The sequence below is a fragment of the Macaca thibetana genome, chromosome 12, assembly GCF_024542745.1.
Source record: "Macaca thibetana thibetana isolate TM-01 chromosome 12, ASM2454274v1, whole genome shotgun sequence".
Classification (NCBI taxonomy): domain Eukaryota; kingdom Metazoa; phylum Chordata; class Mammalia; order Primates; family Cercopithecidae; genus Macaca; species Macaca thibetana.
The window spans coordinates 81,690,636-81,715,124 of NC_065589.1; the positions used below are offsets into that span (position 1 = coordinate 81,690,636).

Genomic DNA, 24,489 nt, shown 5'->3' on the forward strand with positions numbered 1-24,489 from the left:
ATCACTTTAGAGATCTATGAAATCTGTCTCATCAGAATAGGAAATGGCTGTCTCCCACTTTGGGTAACAATCACTATGCTCCATTGCAATGAGAAAGGACCAAGCACAATGCTCAACTACCTTTGTTATAAAAAAGCATCATTCAGCAGCCTGGGCAACATGACGAAACCCAGTCTCTACAAAAAACTACAAATATTAGCCAGGTGTGGTGGCTCAAATCTGTAGTTCTAGCCACTTGGAGGGCTAAGGTGGGAGGATCATTTGAGCCTGGGAGGTGGAGGCTGCAGTGAGCCAAAACTGTGCTGCTGCACTCTAGCCTGGGCAACAGAGTGATACTCTGTCTCCACCAACCCCTCACCACCTGACACACATACAAAAAGGCAGCATCATTCACGGAGACCAGTTCAAACTTCAGAAACCAGAAAATATAAACATTTAAGATTGGCAAAAACATACTGTCTTTTATAACTGGAAAGAGGGGCCCAGAATCAAGCAGAATGTGAATGTCTCATAACAGAACACTGAGGTATCAGAATTGTTTCACAAAAGACTGCAACTGGCTCTAGAGTTCTTATAGTGCCAGTGGCCTTTTTGAAAATACTGTTCAGCTATGGTACTATTTATGTATTTAAATTACAAAACATGTAAAAATAAATAAAAAATAAATTAAGTGGTTATTTTGGGAAGCACCCATAATTCATAATTCATTAACTAGACCATCTTCTAAATTATACTATGCAAAGCCATGTATGAAATGTTACACACAGAGAGACATACAAAGAATCTACATTTTTATTTATTCACTCAACAACTAGACTTGACAGCCCACGTACTATGTACTAGCTACACACAAGTAGGAAAGTCCTCGCCCTAAAAAGGTTTACAAAGTAGAGGGCAGGGAAGAAAGAGAAGAACCATAACTGCAATATAGAATAAGTACCAAAATAGATGCATAAATAGGGAACAAACACATAAGCGATAGCAATCTATTTGATAAAATCTTCCTTTATGCTAAGAATTAAGGAATATATAGACCTTTTCCAAGTAAGAAAAGCAGCAGGGGGATAAAGGCATTCTGGGAAGATAAAAACGACACATTGAAAGGCACAGAGACATAAAACACATTACCACTCAAAGCTTTTTAAACAATAAAATGGGCTAACTAAAGCATGGATTTCTAATTAGTCAAACATGAGTGAATACTGTTTAAATTTCAGTGGTTGTTTTTCTGAGGATGTGACTTTTCAAATAAGTAGGGTCATCTTTAAAGGAGACATGCTCTTCCTTATCCATACTTTTGGCTTTATGAAAAATATTCAGCACTTAAGAATATAAATCATTTTGGAGTTCCCTGACATGCCTAAAATAAATACGCAGTTATAAGACAATATTTGAAGGATAAGATGATATATTTTCCACACAAAATATTAAGTCTTAAGGACTCAAGATTTCACTATTATGATATAGAGCATCTTTTCAGTTTACAGAATTTGTATAAATGTTACATCTGACTCATAGTCTTAAAGCCAGATTATTTCTCTTTAATATACAGTTCTCAGAATAAAATATTCCTTTAATAAATAATATTATAAACAGCTGATTATCTGACATCCAAGCAATGGACACCAATGGATAAGAAGACACGGAGTTCAAGACTGGGGGATTAGCTGGATCACTGATCAAAGGAGCTGAAGGTTAAGTGGATGCTACAGTGATCAGCTGTTAGAGCCACTAAGCAGCCATAAAAGCTGGGCCCTGGAGGTGTTAACACGGAATACAAATAACCTTTCTGTTTGTGTGTATCTTGCTTTACATTTTTCAAATATAATTACATTTTGCTTTATTTCTCAAATGTTATTTTACCTCATCTAATGAAAGAAGAGAAAGACAAAGAAACAATACAAGAAAAAGAAAGCAACATACAGAAGAGAGGGAATCCAAAAAAATGGGTGAATGTGGGCATGAATATCCAAAAAAAAGGAAGAGAAAAAAGACTGGGAAACTGGGTGGCAGATACTATGACATGCACTGGGTATATGATGCTAGATGTGGTCCTAGTCCTTAAAATGTAACATAGGAGACATAAAATACACAGTATACATAAAAATTAATACTTGATTGTAACCCGGTGTAGTTTATTATTTTAGTGGCAAAATAAAAGGAAAGAGAGTAAGTCTTGGGAATATAATAAAAGCAAGGCCCTATTTCAAAGAGCCTCCTCAGAAAGCAAATAAGCAGTGAATGTAAGCCAGAGGTTCTTAACTGTATTTATAGCTCAGAATTACAAGGAGAGCTTTAAAAATTCTGATACCTGGGCCTACCCTCAGAGATTCTGATTTAATTGCTATGGATTGAGGCTCAGGAATCTTTTCTTATTTAGCTCCCCAAGTTATTCTAAATCAAGGATATAAATAACCAAGTTATTTATATCAAGGTTGAAAACCACTGATATAAACTTACAAAATAAGAATTTCATTATTGTGAGGTTAATGAAATGGCTACAGTTAGTTTGCCCAGCCAGTTGTCTAGGAATTTCAGAGGTCTAGAGCCAATCACCAAATGCATCAAATTCTGAATTACTACAACATTTATTATAATTTCAATTTAGTGAGATACAGAGGTTTACAAATTATCACAGAAATATGAAGTAGAGAGATTTATCAGGCTAGAGACATCATATGCACTAATTGCTGCTCTCCATGAAATATTTTTGGTTACTCTCTCAGGCACGTAATAGGACTGCACTTCCCTGACCTCTTGAGGTCAGGTATGAACATGTGACTCGCTTCAGCCAAGGAAATGTAAGCAGAGTGGCCAGTGTCACCTTCAATCAAAGCTTTTTAAGGAGCCAGTGTTCAACGATAGTGCTGTGTCAGCTTGAGTCCCACAGTAATGATACCACGGAACAGAGCACCCAGACGACCCATGTAGACATATAGTATGAGTGAAAAAGAAAGCCTTCTGGTTTTAAACCATTGAGATTTGGAGGTTGTTCCTGAAACATAATCAACCTTTCCTAACTAGCACACCACAGAAGACTTCCAGGGGAAAGAGGAGGGTAAGGGATCATTTTTAAGTAGTCTAGAAAGAAAGTAGTAAATACATTAAATACACAATGGGGTTAAAGGGCTTTCCTTTACAGAGAACACCTTACAAAAAGTAATATAATGGATAAGCAGAATAGTATGGGAAACTTGAGGACTTATAGAGTATAACATGGCTAGTTTGAGATATGAGAAGTTCAGAGCAAAAGATGAATGTAGAAAGAGACAAATCATGAGGACAGAAATTCTAGACAGTAGATCAACTCATAAAAGGGCCAAAGGAGCCATTCTGTGATACTACGCTGCAACTTTCTTTCTGCCCTAGTATAAGCTAAGTGATAAGGCCACTTTCACCAGCAACAATGACACACAACCATACAAATCATTTTAGAAAGCTCCCAGATGATCCTGATCACACCCAAAAGGGATAGGTGGCCCTCTCTTTCCCATCCCCTTTTCCCCATCCCCCTTCACTACACTTTGGCCTGAAGACCATAATTTTTATCCTAAACTGAAAATGATTGAGGTCTCATTAAGGATATTTAAACAAATAAATAAAGTAGTAAGTCCCACATTTTAAAAAGAACTATAGAATTTCTGGTGGTGGGAAGATTTACTAAGGAAGACTGGACAAAGGAGGGCACAGACAGGATTATAGAAAGGCTGAAATAAGCAGAGGCAATGACGAGAATAAACATTTGAAGCACACTCCACAGTACAATTGGGGGAAATGGAGAAGTACAATAAGATTGCAGGTTTTGCCTTAGGCAGCAGGGTAAATATCAATACCATTAACCAAGATATGGAATACCTTCAGGCCATATCCAAAATCTCCAAAATCTAACTGCTTCTAACCATACCTGCATTACAGCAATCTAGTGATTAACTATAAATGTATTTATGTGAACATGAAATCCACTTATTGTTCATTTTAGTTTGTTTTTACTCTTACTGGAAATGATCTGAGATCTCCTCTCCTTCCTGCTACCTTGATTAATCAAGACACAACATTACAAAGTTCAAAGTTAAGTCAACACAACTATAATAACATTTTATCTGTCTGTCTGCAAATGGCTGGTTAGGCCCTGCCCAAAATGGAATGGTTTAAGACTATTCAAAACCATTACAACAGTCAGTTATTCACTCAGAATTAAACATCATCACATCTAGTTTTAGGACTAGTTAACTTCCTTCTTGGTATAAATTACTGAAGTTCTTCATCCTCAAATAGGATTGCCAGATACATGATACTGAGTTAAATTTGAATTTCAGATAAATAAGTATTTTTATTAAGTACATCCCAGTATTTGGGACACACTTATATTAAAACTAAATGATTACTTATCTGAAATTCAAATTTAACTGGGCATCCAGTATTTTCATTTGCTAAATCTGGCAACACTATCCCCAAGTACTTTCTATTCTAAGTTCCTTACACATTTTATTTGTTCTGCCTAGCTTACTTAAGCCAAAGGTAACTTTATATTACTAAACATACCAACATTTATTTTAAAATGTTATCACATATTTGTCTTTAAATAAGCATACTTTTAAGACTTAAGTACCCTCACCAAATGGACATTCCCAGTTCCCTCTTATGAAAAGAATACAAATTAAATCTATATCTCAATGTTATACATATCGTATTTTTAATCTTGTTGGAAATCAATATCAAGTTTGAAGTATCTTCTCTCTCCAAATGCTAACATAATTATTCATTAACCAACAAATACGTCTTTTACTTCAGGCAAGAAAACATTCACAGTTTAGACCACACCTTGCAAGCCCTGCGGGTCTCTCCAACTCCACCCTGCTGGTCTGGCTCACAGAAGACTCCTCCCTCCTCTAAGCAGCGCACCTCAGCTGCCCTACATATTCTCTGCTACAGCTCTTCTCCTCATCATGTCATTAAGTCTCCATTAATTCAAACACTCTGTAAGGGTTTGGCATTCACTTCTTTGTAACTTCACACAGGATCTAGGTCATTGCTTCACAGACTACATCTGTTACCTGATCGAAAATCTTAATAGAAAAGTCAAAAAGTTTAGAGCAGGGTACCGAAATAATTGAAATAACTCCACACTAGGAAAGACTACCAAACACACACAAAAAAGATGCTCAATAAATAACTCTTCAATCTCTTTATAAATAAATGCAGTTTTAGCTTTTATTTTTGACTCACTATCTCACCCACAGACATGCCAAGCAGGCATTCTGATGCCTCTGTGAGCCAGGCATACATGAAAATGCCAAAGGCAATCCTTTGCCTGTGTGGTCTCCATTAAGAAATTTAGATCCTTTCTCTAGGAAGAGTAAGTATATCCAAAAGGCAAAATAAATGAGAGGCTAAAGAAAGGGAAACTATTAGGATTTGACGCATACTTATAAAACAAGAGACTGTGGCTACTACATTGGTGCAAAAGTAATTGCAAGTTTTGCCATTACTCTCAATATCAAAGTGAATTTTGCACCAACCTATAGTAAACCAATTTGGCAGCGGACTGAGCAAAAGGGTCATTTACTCAGAAAGCTGATCTGTCTTGGGCCTAAGATAGAAAGATGCCTCTCTGGGAGTGAGAGGCCAATGAACCAGGTATGTGAGCAGCAGAGAGGAAGAAAGAGCCACGCAACAACTACCTGGAATAGGAACAAATGTTTTTTCTAACCACTGCCATTTACTTTATTTCTTTTAAAATTTATTATGAAATACTTAAGAAATACAAAAAGGTCTAATGAATAATATAATAAGCTCACTCTACCCAGCCTATGAAATAAAACATCACTAAAGTAGCTGGGTTGAAGCTCCTGTATCCTTTTCCCTGACTGACTGCATCCTTACTCCATACCGTCAGATGTCACCACTATTCTAATCTTCGTGATCATACATTTCTTTATACCTTTACTACATAAGTATACACAGATAACATACAGTATCATTTTGCATATATTAAAATTGTACATAAAAACAATTGTATAGAATTATTCCTCTATGTGCTTTTTCATTAATATGAACTAATCATGTTAATAGGTGAGGATTATTCATTTTTCAATACTTTACAAAATTCTACTATTAAGTACAATTATGTACACATTCTCCTACTGATAGATAGTTGGGCCATTTTCAATTTCCTGAAATTATAAACTAGGGATCTCCAAACTACAACCTATCAGCAAACCAGCTGACTGTTTTTTAAAGTGAAATTTTATTGGAACATGGCCAGGTCCATTCATTTTTGTAATATATATGGCTGCTTTAGCACTACAATGGCAGAATGAGTAGTTGTAACAGATATCATATGGATATCTAAAGGAGTCTAAAATATTTACTATCTAGCCCTTTAAAGAAAAGATTATCAACCCCCCTTATAAGCAATGCTGTTATGAATGTCCCAGTATCCATGTGGGAGACATTCTCTAGGGAATGTAATTAGAAGATTTGCTGGGTTGTAGGTTAGTCAAATCTTCATTGTTAATAGATTCTGCCAAAAGTTTTTCCAAGAGGGTTGTATACTCTCACTAGCTTATACATGTTTATGGAACATTTGTGCTTCTACTAATGTTTGTATCTTTTGCCCATTTTTAAATGGATATCTTTTTCTTACTGATTTGTCAAAGCTCATATAATTGACTAATACCTTGTCAATTATATGTTAGATAAAACTTTCCCAATCCATAGCTCCCTGTTTGCTTTTTATGCTTCATGCCTCAGCTGCATCTGAAAAATGAGCACTGTGACAATAAACAAACTGCAAAGGGTTGTAAAGATTACATGACCTAATATATTTAAAGTAATTAGAAGAGTACCCGGCACACAATAAGTGCTCCACAAATATTAGCTGTTTATTTTTTATAGTGTTTTTAGATGAAAATGAACCAATCGTCCCTTTATTATTTGTGCTATCTTGTTTAAGAAATCCTGCCCTATATATTCAATTTTAAGTATCCATAAAGTAATATAAATCTAAACCTCATCTTATTTATTCACTATCTCTGAATGCTAAGAATAGCACTTTCTGTTAATCTGGTATCAATTAACTATTTAATTTGAACAGATTTTCTTAAAATCTCAGCACTATCTTAACACTGATTTCTCTAACATCTGAGTAGAGAGAGAACTCCATCTAGAATATTCCAACACAATTTTTTTCCCATTAAAAAGTAAATAAGCCAGGTGCAGTAGGCTCATGCTTGTAGTCCCAGGTACTCAGGAGACTGAAGCGGGAGGATTCCTTGAGTAGTTTGAGACCAGCCTATTGATATAGCAAGACCTTCTGTCTCAAAAAATAAATAAATAAAAGTAGATAAAAGGGAGATCTGCTTATGTCCAAGATAGATAGAGTAACAGAAACTAAATCTACATTCCCACCTAAAGCAAAGAATAAATAAACAAAATTCTATGAAACAATAGTTTTTAAGACACTGATCAGGCAACAAAGAACGATGATCTCCAAAAATTGGGAAACAAATGAGGTGAGCCTTACTACTGCCCTAGCTTACTGCCTTAAGAGACTTTTTGGACTGCAGTGCAGAGGGGAAGAAACCCAGGCAGAGAACAGTAGACTCTCTGAGTTGAGGTGACAGAGCTGAGATTACTGAGACCAAAACAGCTAGTAATCTGGACAGAGTACCACAGAAAAAATAGCTGCAAAGAGAGAAAACCCTAGAGATCTTCACAGGGTCCTCTTTGGGTATTTAGCTTAATAATGATCAGTGCATGTGTGAGGAGTCAATCAGTGCATGGTCTGGGGAAAGAATCACCCAAAAGGATTACAGGGAAGAGTATACCTACCTCCCACACAGCATTGGAAACAGTTCCTGTTCCCACCAGCCAAACTAGAAAATTTCAGAATTCACAAAATTAGAAGAGACAGAAGGGTCTAGCCTTAATAGTAGCAAATAATGACTCCTAAACAAGGCACTGCCCCAGTCTTAACTAGCAAGTGTTAAAAGCCAAACTACAAAGAATCAAACAGTTTCCAAGTAATTCAACTGCATCCCATAACAAATATCAAGAATATTTCTAAGAATAAAAAGTAGCCAGTGTATGAGATAAGACTCACAATGTGAAACATCAAGTAAAAACTATCAGGCATACAAAGCAACAAAACAAATATGACCCACAGTAAGGAGATAAGTCAGTCAATTGAAACTGAGCACCAACAAAGATGTTAAAATTAGCAAAGACACTTAAAAGTTTTTAAAACTGTCAAAAAGTTAAGGAGACACATGGAAAACATAAAAATGACCCAAATCAAACTTCTTGGGATGAAAATGACAATGTACCACTAGCAATAGGATAAAGCAGGGGGTGAGTTGAGAGAGGCATGACAAAACTTTATCTCTAGGCTGTCAATAGTTGGCCAGAAGAAAAAATGATGCAATATAAAAAAATACACTAGATGGGGTTAATAGAAGATTTAACAAAATAAATAAATAAATAAATGGCCGAGCACAGTGGCTCACAACTATAATCCCAGCACTTCAGGAGGCCAAGGCGGACGGATCGCTGGAGCCCAGGAGTTCAAGAATTGCCTGGGCAACATGGCAAAACCCTCTCTCTTCTAAAAATACAAAAAAATTAGCTGGGAGTGGTGGCACATGACTGTAGTCAGGAGCCTGAGGTGGGAGGATCACCTAAGCCTGGAAGTCAAGGCTGCAGTGAGCTGTGATCATGCCACTGTACCTGGGTGACGGGAGTGAAACCCTGTCTCAGAAAAAATAAAAATAGTAATAAAAATAATGAAATTGAAGATGTAGCAATAGAAAAATGAAACACAAGGCAAAATGATCAGGGAAAAAAATTAAGCCATCTACAATTATAAGCAATTATAAGCAGAAAAAATATACATATCTTTGGGATTCCTGGGAAGGGTGGTAGGACAATAGAAAAAATAAGAAACAGTGACCAAAATTTGTCCAAATGTGATTAAAATAACAGGCCTTCAGACATATGAAGTTGAATAAACCAAGGCACAAGAAACATGAAGAAAACTACATCAATGAATGTCTTAACCCAAAATCAGTGATAAATAAAAATATCTTAAATGTATTATACAACAATATGAACAGATATAGAGGCCAGGCACAGTGGCACATGGCACATGTCTATAATCTCAGCACTCTGGGAGGTAGAGGTGGGCGGATTGCTTCAGGCCAGGAGTTCGAGACCAGCCTGGGAAACACAGCGAAACCCTGTCTGTACAAAAAAACAAAAAAGAAAAATTAGCCAGGCATAGTGGCATGCACCTGTAGTCCCAGCTACTCAGGAGGGTGAGGTGGGAGGATCTCTTGAGCCCAAGAGACAGAGGTTGCAGTGAGCTGAGATCACGGCACTGCACTCCAGCCTGGGCGACAGAGAAAGACTGTCTCAAAAAAAAAAAAAAAAAAAAAAGATAGAGATCAAGAGAAAAAAATTGAAATTTCAGAAATAAATTCTAACAATTAACAGTCCACTGATCTTTAAGAAAGGGATCAAGACAATTAAATGAGGAAAGAATAGTCTTTTCAACAAACGGTGTTGAGACAACTGAGTATCTACATCCAGAAGCATAAATTTGGACTCGCACCTCAAAATATGCACAAAATGGATCACAGAACTCAATATAGGGGATAAAACAATAAAACTCTTGAAGCAAACAGAAGAGTAGATCCTCATGACCTTGGGTTAGACAAGCATTTCTTAGCATGATATCAAAAGCAGAAGTCAAAAAAGAGAAGAAGACTGATACACTGGACTTCATCAAAATTAAAACCTTTTCAAAGGTCGCCCTCAAGAAAGTGAAAAGATAAGCCATAGACTGGGAGATAATTTTCAGATATGAGGAGGCTTGTGTCTACAGATAAAAAGAACTCTTACGACTCAAAGATAAAAAGAAAAATAACTTAATTTTTTAAATGGGCAGCAGACCTCCTTACAAAAATGTTTTATCCTTCCAGCAGGAGGAAAATGATACCAGATAAAAATACGGATCTACACAACAAAAAGAAGAACACCAGAAATGTTAACTACATCATTAAATGTTATTTTTTTCTTATTTAAATATCTTTAAAAGATAATCATTCACTGTGAAAAACAATACGACATTTTCTCAAAAAAGTAATTTTTATTACGGACTGAATATTTGTGCCCCCTCCTTCTTATGCATATGTTGACATCCAGGGTGGAAGCCTCATGAATGAGATTTAGTGCCCTTATTACAAAGGGTCTCCAGAAAACTCTTAGCTTTCTTTCTGCCATGCGAGGATACAACAAGAAGCCAGCAGTCTACAACACAGAAGCAGGCCCTACACTGGCACCCTGATCTCCAACTTCCAGCCTCCAGAACTGTGAGAAATACATATTTGTTATTTAAGCCACCCAATCTACGGTAATTTGTTAGAACATCCCCAACAGAGTAAGACACTAAATGATGTATCAACTTCACTTCTGAGTACAGTCATCCCACAGTACCCTCGGGGCACTGGTTTCAGGACCTCCCTCAGGCACCAAGTCTCTAATATAAAATAGCCTAGTATTTGCATATAACCAATGCCCATCCTCCATATACTTTAATCTCTAGATTACTTATAATACCTAATACAATGTAAACGCTATTCAAATAGCTATTATATTGTTTTGGGAATAATTACAAGAAAAAGTGTACATGTTCAGTACAGATGTAAACGTTGGTTGAATCCATGGATGCAGAACCCATGGATAAGGAGGGCTACCTATATACCCAAAAGAACTAAAAGCAGAGACTCAAAGAGATATTTCTTTTTTTCTTTTTTTAAAGACAGAGTATCACTCCATCACCTAGACTGGAGTGCAGTGGCACAATCTTGGCTCACTGCAACCCCCACTTCCCAGGCTCAAGCGATTCTCCAGCCCTAGGCTCCTGAGGAGCTAGAATTACAGGGGTGGGATACCATGCATGGCTAACTTTTGTAATTTTAGAATAGACAGGGTTTCACCATGTTGGGCAGGCTGGTCTCAGACTCCTGACCTCAGGTATCTGCCCACCTTGGCCTCCCAAAGTGCTGGGGTTACAGGCATGTACCACCATACTCAATCCTCAAACAGGTATTTCTACACCAATGTTCATAGCAACAATATTCACAATAGCCAAAAGGTGAAATCAACCCAACTGTTCATCAATACATGAATGGACAAACAAAACGTGGTACACATACATACAATGGAATATTATTCAACCATAAAAAGGAATAAAATTCTGACACATACTACGACATGGATGAACCTTAATGACATTATGCTAAGCCAGTCACAAAATGACAAATACTGAATGATTCCATATATGTGAGCTCCTTTGAATAGTGAGATTCGTAACAAACAGAAAGTGGAATGCTGGTTGCAAGAGATGAGGGGGTGGAAGATGAAGAATTATGGTCTAATGGGTACAGAGTTTCAGTTTGAGAAGATGAAAAAGTTCTGACAGATGGTAGTGGTGGTTGCACAAAAATGTGAACATACCTGAACTGATCACTTAAAATGATTAAAATGGTAAGCTTTATGTTACATATATATCATCACAATTAAAAAAAGACAACTGACTATTTAGATAAAAATAACGAAAATAAAGCATGGAGTTTCAACATATAGCACAAAGGTCCGGAGAGTATATATGGAGTATATTATTATAACATTCACGTGCTATAAATAAAGTAGTGTATCACTTGAAGGTAGACTATGGTAAGTTAGAGATGTATACTATAAACCCTAAAGCAAAAAATAAACTAATAAACTAACAAAACAAGTTATAGCTAGAAATCCAACAAAGGGGATATAATGGAATCATTAAAATATCCAATTAATCTCAAAGGAGTCAGAGAAAGGAAAAAATGACAAAAGAACAAATGAGAAAATTATTAAGCAAACAGCAATATGAAAGATTTAAACTTAACCACATTCAATAATTTTGTGAAATGTAAATTACTTAAATATCTGAATTAAAAAGCTGAGGCTATGACTGGATTTAAAAAAAAAAAAAAGCAAAACACAATACCTCAAAATCTAACTACATGCTGCCTACAAGAAACTTATTTCCAATAGGTTAAATAAAGATCCAAATAGGTAGACAGTCAGATAGACCACATTAACACTAATGAAAAGAAAGCTGAAATGCCTATATTACATCAACCAATTTCAGAGCAAAGAATTGTTATAAGGAATAAAAAAAAACATCTTATTACAATAAAGGAGTCATATAATCATCTCAATACATGCAGAAAAGGTGTTTGACTAAACCCAAGATCCACTTCTGATAAAAAAAAAAAAAAAAAAAAAAAAAAGTCTCAACAAAGTAGGAATAGCAGAGAATTTCTTCAACCTGATAAAGAGTATCTATAAAAAATGTACAACTAATATCATGTTTGATGGTCAAAGAATGAATGCTTCCCCCTACGATCAGGACAAGACAGGAACGCTCATTTCACCATTTCTATTAACATTTTATTAAAGGTTCTAGTCAGATCAGTAAGGCAAGAAATAAAAGGCCATCAGGATTTAAACAAGTGGTGCTGTAGTAACTGGATATCCACATGCAAAAAATATTTTTTTAAACTGAGCATGACCCATATATTGCACCATATACAAAAAACAATTCAAAGTGGAACACAAACATAAATGCGACATTTAAAATTATAAAACTTCTGGAAGAAAACAAGAGAATATGTTTGTGACTTTGGGTTAGGAAGAGACTTCTTAATTACCACATCAAAGTATAATTTATAACACAAATTTTTATAATTTTTTTTTTTTTGGAGACACAGGCTGGAGTACAGTGGCGTGATCTCGGCTCACTGCAACCTTTGCCTCCCAGGTTCAAGAGATTCTCCTGCCTCAGCCTCCCGAGTAGCTGGGACTAGAGGCAGATGCCACCACGCCCGGCTAATTTTAGTATTTTTAGTAGAGACGGGGTTTCACTGTGTTAGCCAGAATCGTCTCAATCTCCTGACCTTGTGATCCACTCGCCTTGACCTCCCAACATGATGGGATTACAGGTGTGAGCCTCCGTGCCTGGCCCCAATTTTTATAAATTAAACTATGAAAATTAAAAACTCTGGTCTTCAAAAAAGTATTAAGAAGATAAAAAGATAAGCCCATGTACTGGGAGAAAACATCTGCAAATGATATATTTGATAAAGAACTCATATCCAGAACATATAAAGAACTCATAAAATTCATTAACAAAATAAACCACCCAGTAAAAACTGGGCAACACATGAATATATCCCTAAAACATATATATGAATGGCAAATAAGCACATAAAAAGATGCTCACCATCATTAGTCATCCAGAAATTGCAAACTAAAACCACAATCAGATACTATTTACCCACTAGAAAATGGCTAAATTTAAAAAATTAAACATATCAACTACTGGCAAGGATGTGGAAGAATGGGAACTCTCACACACTGCTGGTAGGAATATAAATGATACAACCAATCTGAAAAACAATTTGGCAGTTTTTGAAGAAGTTAAACATATACCTACCATATGGTCCAGCCAATCTAATCCTAGGTATTTAAGCAAGAGAAATAAAAACAACTGTCCATACAATGTCATGTACATAATGTTTACAGCAGCTTTATTTGTAACAGCCAAAAACCAAAACACACCAAATTATCCATGAACAAGTTAATGGATAAACAAAGTGTTATATATCCATCCAATGAAATACTACTCAGCAAAAAAAAAAAAAAAAAAAAAAAAACATTAATACAGGCTCTGAAGAACCTCAAAACAATTGCAGTAATGAAAGCTAGACAAAAAGAAGAGTACCTATTATATGATCCCATTGATTAGCATGCTAGAAAATGCAAAGTAATGTATAGTGACAGCAAATCAGTGGTAGTCTGGGGGTGGGGGGAGAAGTGCAAGAAAAGGGACTACACCAGGGGGCATATGTAAATTCTGAGAGTGATGGATGTTCACCATCTTGATTGTAGTGATGGTTTCCTGAGTAAATACAGTCAAAACTTAATAAATTATACACTTTAAATATGTATAGTTTACTGTATGTCAGTAATATCTCAATTAAGCTATTAAAAACATACAAAAGGCCTATAAATACTCTTATACTGAAATTCTCAAAATTCAAAAAGTATTATAAAGTTATTGAATGCCTTTTTTAGTACTTCCTGTTGTGATCATTCTCATATACAGTGATTACAAAGTAAAATGCTTTTCCAGTGATCATTCTCATATACAATGATTACAAAGTAAAATATTTTTCCAAGTCTAAAAGAGTAGAAAAAAGACTTACAGAGTAGATAATATGATTACAGCAGCTCAACAAATAAAAAATTTTTAAGACAAGTTTTTCTTTAAAAAAAAAAACTCTCCTAACCCTACCAACAATATAACTGCGTTATAGGACCTGTGAATACATGCTCACGCACGTGTGCACACACATACGAAGTTTCCGAACTTCATTTCTCATAATCTATAGCTCTAAATATAGTTCCAACGATTCTTTGAGAGAAATTTTAGGCAAAAAAGAAGAAACTACCTTAGGAATGCTTCATCAAGGCTCTACAACTCACCACAAGGCTATGTGCTTAGAGACCTTCATCTTTTAGGTTAAATTACTTAGTGAGTGCTAGATGATGTTACAAAATGTTTTTAGATTTTTCTCATCATTTTTTATTCTTATAACAATTAAGTAGCCAGAGCATATAATCATACTTTTTAACGGCATACAGATAGAAAAATAAATGTATATAAATAACTTGTGCATGCTACAGGTCAAGACATACATTCAGAACCAGAACCTGTATCTCCTGATCCATAGTCGAATCCCCTTCCTGCTACAGCACATCATCTCAATTACTGCAAATGTACCTATTTATACACTTTGAAAAATATACTACTTACTGTTCACAGTCATGTGCACTGGGAGCCATGGGACCATCACCATAAACTAAGAACAATCATTTCTGCACTGGGTAATTCACGTAAGTTCAGTATACAAAGATAGCAATGCCTATCAACAACCTGAATGACACTCTCCCAAACTAAAATATTGATTAGATACAGAGATACTTTGGAATTAGAAAGACCAAGTCTGAGGTTTAATCCTCTCTTAACCACTTAAAGCTATGACCCATTTTCCCTTGTGAATGGTGCTAATCATACTACATGGTACTGGTTAATGTAAAGATTAAATGAGATAACATATGTAAGGCATTTGGTATAGTGTCTGGCACACAGCTGCTGCTACTACTACTCCTAACAATAAACTTCTTTTAATATTTAGGTTACTGATACCAAAAAAGAGCAATTATAATTTCAACATAATATATATGATGTAGAAACAAATACTAAATTTAGGTATAAAATTTAACAATGTTTGTTTTTTCCCTTGAGTTTCACTCCCAAACGAGGCTTTTAGGTACTCAGATTTACCATTAAAAAAAAAAAAAAAACGAAAACAAAAAACAAAGCAAAGCACATTTCCCTCTTGCTCATACAGATACAGAGAATTCCTGAAACTGATTCTTAATCAGCATACTTGTAAAAATCTTGGTTAACGGTTTTTAAAAGATTAATTTTTCTTTAAATGACTTTGAATAAGTAGTTACTTCTAAAGTAACCATTCATATGAAAGTGTAAATTCTTGAAAAAAGACCTCACTTAATGTTTATAAAAAATGAAGTCAAGGAAAATTTAAAATGAGCTTATTAATAGTTGCCAGTGTATTAAGAATATAAAAATAACAAATAGGATGAGCTCACGCCTACAATCCCAGCATTTCGGATGGCTGAGGAAGTGGATCATTTGAGGCCAGGAGTTTAAGACCAGCCTGGCCAACATGCTGAAACCCCATCTCTACTAAAAATATAAAAATTAGCCAGGCATGGTGGCACACACCTGTAGTCCCAGCTACTCAGGAGGCTGAGGTAGGAGAATCCCTTGAACCCGGGAGGCAGAGGTTGCAGTGAGCCAAGATCATGCCACTGCACTTCAGTCTGGGCGACAGAGCAAGATTTCATCCTAAATAAATAAATAACAAATAACTGTGCTCAAGAAATCAAGTTACAAAGTTTACTTCTTCAATGTAATTCTGAAGGTTTCAAATAAGTAACATCACTGAAAATACTATAGAAAAAAATGATATCCAAACTCCTAATATGCTTCCATAATTTATCCAGTTTTAGAACCTATAGCTCCTTGTAAATAGTAATCAATATCTTCATTTCCCTGTTTTTGACCAATATGCCATAAAATATTCAAATACAAGCAATGATTTATTAAGATGGTGATTCTGCTTAAATTTAACTATCAGGTGACAGGCAGGGCACAACAGTTTTGCCAGTTGATATAAAAAAGCGATAAATTAGCACATGAAAAGTAATTTATATAGATGGCTATATAGATATATAATTCAGGCAAGTTAAATGAATAAAAGCTGGAGACCAAATGAATAAAAGATGGAGACCATATTTACAAACCTAAAATGGGCTAAGCAAAGCTATTCTGAAGGTTCTGCCGCAATTCAGCATTAAACATAGGCCTCTAGGCTTATAATGGTCTCCTTATTAGTAAAACAAGTAATAGTAGTAGGGCTTTCATTATCTACCATTCCTAATTTAAGCTCCTAATACCAGTTGAGAAGACCATTACATATATTACTTCTAATAATAACACAACCCTGGCAAAGTGGATTCTACCGTGCCTATTTTATAAATGGGGAAACTGAAGTTCACAGAAGTTAATCAATGTCTGAAAAGTGACTTAGTAAAGCCTAAATTCAAAGCCAAATCCTGTATTCTTTCTACCATATCAGGCTAACTACACTGATTAAACACAGTAATTCCACTTCTAGGAATTTACCCTCTGGAAAAATGCATGTGAAATAACGCTTTCAACGAGGGATTTACTACAACAAGGTTTGTAAATCAAAAGATAAGAAACAACCTAAGTGTATATCAGTAGAGCACTAATTAAGTAAACCATGGTTTGTCTAAAAAATGGGAAAGCAAGCCATTCTTTAAGAAAATACATGCAGCTTTATATCTATGGATATGGGATGAGACAATCTCCAGGATCCAGTTTTATGTACACTGCACTGTCGAATATAGTGGCCACTGGCCACATGCAGCTATGTAATTTAAACTATTTTAAATTAAATAGAATTTAAACATTTAGTTATTCAGTCATACCAGCTACATTTCAAGGACTCTGTAGCACCATGTGGCTAATGGCTGCCATACTAGGCAGCTAAATATAATATATTTCCACCACACAGAAAGTTCCACTGGACAATACTAACATAAAATTATCTTTGGAAGGACATAAACTGGTAACAGAGGTTGTCTCTAAAGAAGGGAACAGAGACAACAGGGAAACTTAGTATTCAACATATGCCCACTTGTAACTTTCTGAATTCTGAAGTAACATGTCATATACTGGTACCTATTTAAAAATAACTATTTACCTATTTAAAAATACCTTGTTTGTCATCTGCAAACAGGGACAATTTGCCTTTCTCTTTTCCTAATTGAATACCCTTTATTTTTTTGCAGAAGACATGACTGTATATTTAGAAAACCTCATCATCTCAGCCCAAAATCTTCTTAAGCTGATAAGCAACTTCAGCAAAGTCTCAGGATACAAAATCAATGTGCAAAAGTCACTAGCATTCTTATACACCAATAACAGACAAACAGAGAGCCAAATCATGAGTGAACTCCCATTCACAATTGTTTCAAAGAGAATAAAATACCTAAGAATCCAACTTACAAGGGATGTGAAGGACCTCTTCAAGGAGAACTACAAACCACTGCTCAATGAAATAAAAGAGGACACAAACAAATGGAAGAACGTTCCATGCTCATGGATAGGAAGAATCAATATCGTGAAAATGGCCATACTGCCCAAGGTAATTTATAGATTCAATGCCATCCCCATTAAGCTACCAATGCCTTTCTTCACAGAATTGGAAAAAACTACTCTAAAGTTCACATAGAACCAAAAAAGAGCCCACATTGCCAAGACAGTCCTAAGCCAAAAGAACAAAGCTGGGGGCATCACGCTACCTGACTTCAAACAATACTACAAGGCTACAGTAACCAAAACAGCATGGTACTGGTACCAAAACAGAGATATAGACCAGATATGGAACAGAACAGAGCCCTCAGAAATAATACCACACATCTACAAACATCTGATCTTTGACAAACCTGACAAAAACAAGAAATGGGGAAAGAATTCCCTATTTAATAAATGGTGCTGGGAAAACTGGCTAGCCATAAGTAGAAAGCTGAAACTGGATCCCTTCCTTACTCCTTATGCAAAAATTAATTCAAGATGGATTAAAGACTTAAATGTTAGACCTAAAACCATAAAAACGCTAGAAGAAAACCTAGGCAGTATCATTCAGGACATAGGCATGGGCAAGGACTTCATGTCTAAAACACCAAAAGCAATGGCAACAAAAGCCAAAATTGACAAATGGGATCTCATTAAACTAAAGAGCTTCTGCACAGCAAAAGAAACTACCATCAGAGTGAACAGGCAACCTACAGAATGGGAGAACATTTTTGCAATCTACTCATCTGACAAAGGGCTAAAATCCAGAACCTACAAAGAACTCAAACAAATTTACAAGAAAAAAACAAACAACCCCATCAAAAAGTGGGCAAAGGATATGAACAGGCATTTCTCAAAAGAAGACATTCATACAGCCAACAGACACATGAAAAAATGCTCATCATCACTGGTCATCAGAGAAATGCAAATCAAAACCACAATGAGATACACCAGTTAGAATGGAGATCATTAAAAAAATCAGGAAACAACAGGTGTTGGAGAGGATGTGGAGAAATAGGAACACTTTTACACTGTTGGTGGGACTGTAAACTAGTTCAACCACTGTGCAAGACAGTGTGGTGATTCCTCAAGGATCTAGAACTAGAAATACCATTTGACCCAGCAATGCCATTACTGGGTACATACCCAAAGGATTGTAAATCATGCTGCTATAAAGACACATGTACACATATGTTTCTTGCGGCACTATTCACAATAGCAAAGACTTGGAATCAACCCAAATGTCCATCAGTGACAGACTAGATTAAGAAAATGTGGCACATATACACCATGGAATACTATGCAGCCATAAAAAAGGATGAGTGTGTGTCCTTTGTAGGGACATGGATGCAGCTGGAAACCATCATTCTCAGCAAACTATTGCAAGAACAGAAAACCAAACACCACATGTTCTCACTCATAGGTGAGAATTCAACAATGAGATCACTTGGACACAGGAAGGGGAACATCACACATCGGGGCCTATTGTAGTGGGGGAGGGATAGCATTAGGAGATATACCTAATGTAAATGACGAGTTAATGGGTGCAGCACATCAACATGGCACATGTATGCATACGTAACAAACCTGCACATTGTGCACATGTACCCTAGAACTTAAAGTATAATAATAAAAAAAAAAAAGAAAATGTGGCACATATACACTATGGAATACTATGCAGCCATAAAAAAGAATGAGTTCATGTTCTTTGTAGAGACATGGATGCATCTGGAAACCATCATTCTCAGCAAACTGTCGCAAGAACAGAAAACCAAACACTGCATGTTCTCACTCATAGGTGGGAATTGAACAATGAGAACACTTGGACACAGGAAGGGAAACATCACACACTGGGGCCTGTCGTGGGGTGGAGGAAGCGGGGAGGGATAGCATTAGGAGATATACCTAATGTAAATGATGAGTTAATGGGTGCAGCACACCAACATGGCACATGTACATATGTAACAAACCTGCGTGTTGTGCACATGTACCCCAGAACTTAAAGTATAATAAAAAAGAAAAAATAATAATTTTAGAGGGCAATTGAACAAAATCTATAAATTAGAACATGCATGTACACTACCACATAATGCCATTTATAAGTGTGCACAAGGATGTTTGTTGTAACACTGCTCCTAACAATAAAATTGGTTAACTAAACTGTCAAAAAAAAAAAAAAATACCTTGTTTGTTTCTCATAAAAACTGCCTGAATTCTGTTAATGAGAAGCATAAACGGCTCAGAGTTTCTGAGGCATGGTAGAGTTTAAGAGACAGAAGTCATCTCTGAGGCTTCCTAGAAATACTGCTGACCACTACCCTAATTTCATTAAGCATTCATCTATTCACAATGTTATTTGAGATACCACACAAAAGATGACAGGATGCCTATTTCTGAGGAATTAAGGGAACAGAGATAGAAAGACACACATCAAACGGCAGGCATGGTGGCTCATGCCTGTTTAATTCCAGCACTTTGGAAGGCTGAGGAGGGAGAATCACTTCAGCTCAGGAGTTCGCCTGGGCAATATAGTGAGACCCTGTCTCTATTTTCCAAAAAAGAAAACACATCAGAAGAAAAATACTTAAAAAGGATGAAAAAGTAGCAGTAGTCAAAGAAGGGAAAGTTCTATTCTTCCATCAACATGGTCACATTTTCTTTTTCTTATACTTCCTTTAATGCTCTACACAGGAGCACTTGAAAGCAAGACAGTCTTCCAGTTCTGCTCTGAAGGCACTTTTTTTAATGTCTTAATACACTGAATAAGTTACTTAATTTCTACATGCCTCAATTTCCTCACCTGTAAAGGGAAACCTATTGATTAATCAAGGTTATCTATTAACTACTGGACATTTCTGCTATGGAGAGAGACCACACAAACCTTTGACAACAAAAAAGACACTGTGGCCAGGCAGTCAAAAAAAATTACACAATTTTTTTTTTTTAAATTGAAACGGAGTTTCACTCTTGTTGCCCAGGCTGGAGTGCAATGGTGCTATCTCGGCTCACCACAGCCTCCGCCTCCTGGGTTCAAGCGATTCTCCTGCCTCAGCCTCCAGAGTAGCTGGGATTACAGGCATGCAACACCATGCCCAGTTAATTTTGTATTTTTAGTAGAGACAGGGTTTCTCCACATTGGTCAGGCTGGTCTCAAACTCCCAACCTCAGGTGATCCGCCCACCTCAGCTTCCCAAAGTGCTAGGATTTCACGTGTGAGCCGCTGGGCCCGGCCTATTTTTTTTTTTTTTTTTTTTTGGATGGAGTCTCGCTCTGTCCCAGGTTGGAGTGCAGTGGCGCCATCTCAGCTCACTGCAACCTCCACCTCCCAGATGCAAGCAATTCTCCTGCCTCAGCCTCCCTAGTAGGTGGGATTACAGGTACATGCCACCATGCCTGGCTAATTTTTGTATTTTTAGTAGAGACAGGTTTTCACCATGCTGACCAGGCTGGTCTCGAACTCCTGACCTGGTGATCCGCCTGCCTCGGCCTTCCAAAGTGCTGGGATTACAGATGTGAGCCACCGCACCGGGCAAAATAACATAATTTTTAAAACATTGATACTTTTCTCTCATTAGGGGCTTGTCCACTTGAGGTTGAAGGGTCTGGGAATGATGCTAAATTGTGATCTATTCTGGAAGAAGAATAGGAACAAGATCCTAAACTATCTGCTTTCTTGAACATTTACACTGCATTCTCATTCTCTCTTCCTCTTCCATGGATCTCAGCCAGTGTTTAAATCTAGCCTAACTCCAGAGCCCTGGGTTTTCACCACTGCCCAATATATACTGCCTTTCATAGTGGTAGGTCTGAAACCTGTGCCTGGACAGGCAGAAGGCCACCCTGTTGTCCAAAAAGTGACATGGGCCATGAATTTGACCCCACACAGACTGGTAACCCAGAAGTGTGCCCAAATTTCAGGAATTTGGATTTACAGGAAAAGAAAAGCACAGTACAGTCCTACCAAGGAAAAATGTCACTCAGAGACTCTAATATCTAATCGCACGCACCGGCATTGAGGAAGTCAACTTACTAAAAAGGAAACTTCCCATAAAATGGAAGGATGAGCAATGAAGACATGGAACAGTGAGGAAAGACATACAACAATTATTTCCAGAAATTTATATTTCTATGCTATTATTAAACAAATTTTTAAATGTAATAATTACCTATAAGCAATTTAAATCCTTCAAAAATGTATAAGACAGATGCTAAAGTCATTTCACACAAGGGGTACACATAGAAATCTCAACACTTATGTGGCCTTAGGCTACTATGCTCCTATACATTTATTTAAGGAGGTGAGATATTTGAAAATGAGTTTATATTAATGGGAAAGTGCAAAGAAACTTGCCAAAGTGTGCCAGCTCCATAGCCCACAAGCAATGAGCATCACCTGCCTGTGCCAGTCAGATCCCCAACCAACATTACTGGAAAGGCTATGAAAGAAGCTGTTAGCACTCTGGTGTAATCCCAGCACAGGCCAGAGCAGCAGATTAGGCAGAACTTTACATCAGTGGCAGGTCTCCCAAATTTTCTTGATGCCACAGAATTCATAAGTGGGATCAGTATGTTCTAAAAAAACATGGTACTGCAAAAGGAGAAAAAGGTTCCACAGCATCAAGCAGTGTAATACTTGAAACCTCATCATTAAAGTGACAGTTTTCAAGTGCCATTTATGATGCCCTAGTCTGGAAACATCCCAGCTAACCCATCTGATCAACAATTTCACAGATGGAAGCACTTGATGGCTAATTGGCAAATCTATTATTCAAATAAAACAGCTTTCTGTACCTCTTTTTTCATTATTACAAGTCAAGGTACAACAAGACTGGTCACTGAAAGTAGCTTAACAAGAGAAGCCTTTTTCCCAAAATAATTTTTTAAAATAAAACAACGTATTTTGGCAATTAGAAGTGCTAGTCAGTTTCTGGAGTGTAAGGAAAATGTTTTAAAAACTTTAAAAAGTAAGAAATGTAAACCTTCTTTTAAAAGTTGTACTATTTTGTAACCTCTACCTTTACCAATGTGTCAAAATTCACATTATCAGAGGGAATAAAATGAAATATTCACTAATTCCTTAAATATTCTTAAAACATGGGCCAAGTATTACACGTCAGGATAAAGAAAAACCCTCCTAAATATTTTAGTTTCCCAAAAATTTTAAAAAGCAAGCATCTTACTTTCGATCTACAATAAAAATTACAAGACTATTTAAATTTTATTAATTTATGAAACAAGTAACCATGACAACACTATTGATTTTCTCTACCTAAAGAAATGTTGATGTAAATAGGCTGGGACATCAGAAAAAGTTGTGTTCCAACTCTAGCTCCGCTTCTTGTTAGTTCTATGACTTGACCCTATAATATGAAAATAATTATCCCTACCCATGTAGGATCGTTGTGAGGATTAAAAGATTGAGTGCATAACCACCTCATATCAGAATAAGGAAGGTACTCAACATCAATCCATTTGGCTCTCCTCTGCTCACCCACCCCAATTTTTAAAATTCTAGAGGAAAATTTTAATACAGTTTCAAAATATGTGGGTTCTCTTTATAGATCCATACATTTGTTCTAGATGTTACAATGACATTCCCTACTCACAGTATCTGGCTGTCTCCCTATATTACTATAATTTTCATACCATTTCAAGCTGAAAGCTCCCAAGGCAAAAGTCTTATAGAATGGCTGAGCTATAAAATATCCAAAGAGGCTAGGCCCGGTGGCTCATGCCTGTAATCCCAGCACTTTGGGAGGTCATGGCAGGCAGATCACCTTCAGGAGTTCGAGACCAGCCCAGTCAGCATGGTGAAACCCTGTCTCTACTAAAAATACAAAAAATTAGCCATGGTGGCACATGCCTGTAGTCCCAGCTACTCGAGAGGCTGAGGCAGGAGAACTGCTTGAACCCGGGAGGCAGAGGTTGCAGTGAGCTGAGATCGCACCACTGCACTACAGCCCGGGTGACAGAGTAAGACTCCGTCTTAAAAAAAAAAAAAAAAATCCAAAGACATCATCTAGTCTATACAGTAGAAATCAGGAAATGAATACAGTAACCAGAAATCACAAATGGGAGTGAAATAAACTGAAACCGTGAAACCAGGTACAAATTAAAGCAAAATCAAAATCATCTCTTTGTGGTGATACAGCTATACAATGACAACAAAAATGTATTCTACTAGGTAGTGAAATATATTGTTTCTTATGAAGTGAAAATTTTCCTTTTCTATAAAACAGAATGGTGCACTTTTCAAAAACTAGGTTTTGTCATTCTACTGTCTACTTTTGGTAAGCATTTTCCTTCTAATAACTCAGGCTCCAGCATTTACAACCCTAGGGAATAGAAAATTACCACAGGCAGGCAAGAACGTAACTGAGTAAAAAGAGGGGGAAATGTACAATGAGTAAGAGAAAAGTACAACTATCATAATTTTTATTATTATTATTATTTACTCTATTGTCCCTAAATCATTATGCCCTTCACAGGCATTCAGTCTTCTGAAGGGAAGAGCCTGTGCAATCACTGGCAACAGCTTAAAAAGCAGCACTGAGAGGCTGCCCAGTGGAGACCACTGCCCTGCTCTGGTGGCATACTTTCAGGGTACTCAACCCAGACAATATCCCACA

The 24,489-nt window shown here is 36.5% G+C and overlaps 1 protein-coding gene and 1 long non-coding RNA gene across 3 annotated transcripts in view; one reads left to right on the plus strand and one right to left on the minus strand.

Annotated features, from left to right (window-relative positions):
* Window positions 1-5,143, plus strand: part of LOC126932950 (uncharacterized) — a 78,962-nt gene extending 73,819 nt beyond the window's left edge. The window contains exon 6 of the long non-coding RNA XR_007718383.1: window positions 4,792-5,143. This is a non-coding gene — a long non-coding RNA (uncharacterized LOC126932950). The remainder of the gene's footprint in view (window positions 1-4,791) is intronic.
* The window catches only part of PSMD14 (proteasome 26S subunit, non-ATPase 14), a 109,669-nt gene that overhangs the window by 62,024 nt on the left and 23,156 nt on the right, over window positions 1-24,489 (minus strand). The window lies entirely within an intron of this gene.